Genomic DNA, 1,359 nt, shown 5'->3' on the forward strand with positions numbered 1-1,359 from the left:
ATAAAATTAAAAATTAAAAATTCAAAATTTAAAAATTTAAAATCTAAAACAAAAAATAGAAATAAAAAATTAATAACGAAAAATTAAAAATTTTAAATAAAAAATTGAAAATTAAAAATTTAAAATTAAAATTGAAAATTGAAAAATAAAAATTAAAATTTAAAAATGCAAAATAAAAAATAAAAAATTAGAAATTAAATAAATAATTGAAAATAAAAAATTAAAAACTAAAAATTAAAAATTAAAAATTTAAAGTTAAACATTAAAAATTAAAAATTGAAAATAAAATATTAAAAATTTAAAACTAAAAATTAAAATTTTAAAATTCAAAATTTCAATTTCAGCACAAACATCGATTTTTATCTAGACACTGTGGCACACATTTCGCTACTTCAATCACTAGTAGAAAATCTTACCATGCACCCTCTGTTTAACACAACACAACTTCGTAGACATTCTTTAAATTACCGAATGATGATCGTTTGGGACAGGTTGGTTCCGGAAATCGTACAATAGTTCAAAGTGTGTTTTGTTTGCGGCCTGGCGTTTTGATGACCTGCAATATGTATGAAACGGAGTCATTTCGTTATTTCGTTCCAGCGGGTGATTTCATGTTTTGGCAACGAAGCTTACCTGTAATTCGTCATTCCTCTTTTCTCGTTGGATTATACCCAGCCGATCAACAGGGAAATTTTGATTCCTCTTGCGCTCTGTCTTCCCTCTGAATGTACTTCGCAGTCATTTCTAATCGGATCGGAACAACACTTCCGGTGATTATGTGTTGCGGATCTCTTCCAGAATCCGTTTCTTACAGCTATCAAATGAAATAAGTTTAAAATCTTTGTTCCGGCGGTAAACAATTTTCGCCGTACCGAAACTTACCTGAAAATCCAGTGCACTTTCTTCTAGGTACGAAGCAGGTTCACTGATCAATCAATTTATTCTATTCCTGATCATGTTCTGATCCTGCTGCGGATTTTGATAAACCCTGATTAAAACTAATGCGGAGAATTTTCACAAACAAACAAGTTTCTGCTAGCACCTGACAACCAATGAAAATTTTCGAGCGTCAGCTACTGGCGTTGACGAAGTTTGACACTTGCACCGTTGATGCTGGGTTATATTACATTGCTGATGTAAAATTATTTGCTTCTGTTGGCGAAATTACGGCTAATGTACGACCTGCATTATGTGCATCTTTTTGAATGCATTCAAATGATTAATTGCGTAGGTAATTTTACGCATATTTGACAGATTTCATAATAAAGTTTTGTCGAATACAGTTTACGTTGTGCGATGTAATAAAACATTGATATGATTCAAAAACACGTCAAATAGCTTATTACATATCTTTTTCAG

General features: G+C 30.4%; 1 long non-coding RNA gene across 1 annotated transcript; it reads right to left on the reverse strand.

The window, feature by feature from the left end:
• Positions 1-411: 411 nt before the first annotated feature.
• LOC134225789 (uncharacterized) lies at positions 412-1,104 on the reverse strand. Its single transcript, XR_009983325.1, has 3 exons — positions 883-1,104; positions 634-814; positions 412-556 (listed from the first exon to the last, which is right to left on the reverse strand). It is a non-coding gene; the product is annotated as an uncharacterized LOC134225789 (long non-coding RNA).
• Positions 1,105-1,359: the final 255 nt, after the last annotated feature.

The sequence above is a fragment of the Armigeres subalbatus genome, chromosome 3 (assembly GCF_024139115.2).
Source record: "Armigeres subalbatus isolate Guangzhou_Male chromosome 3, GZ_Asu_2, whole genome shotgun sequence".
Taxonomy (NCBI): domain Eukaryota; kingdom Metazoa; phylum Arthropoda; class Insecta; order Diptera; family Culicidae; genus Armigeres; species Armigeres subalbatus.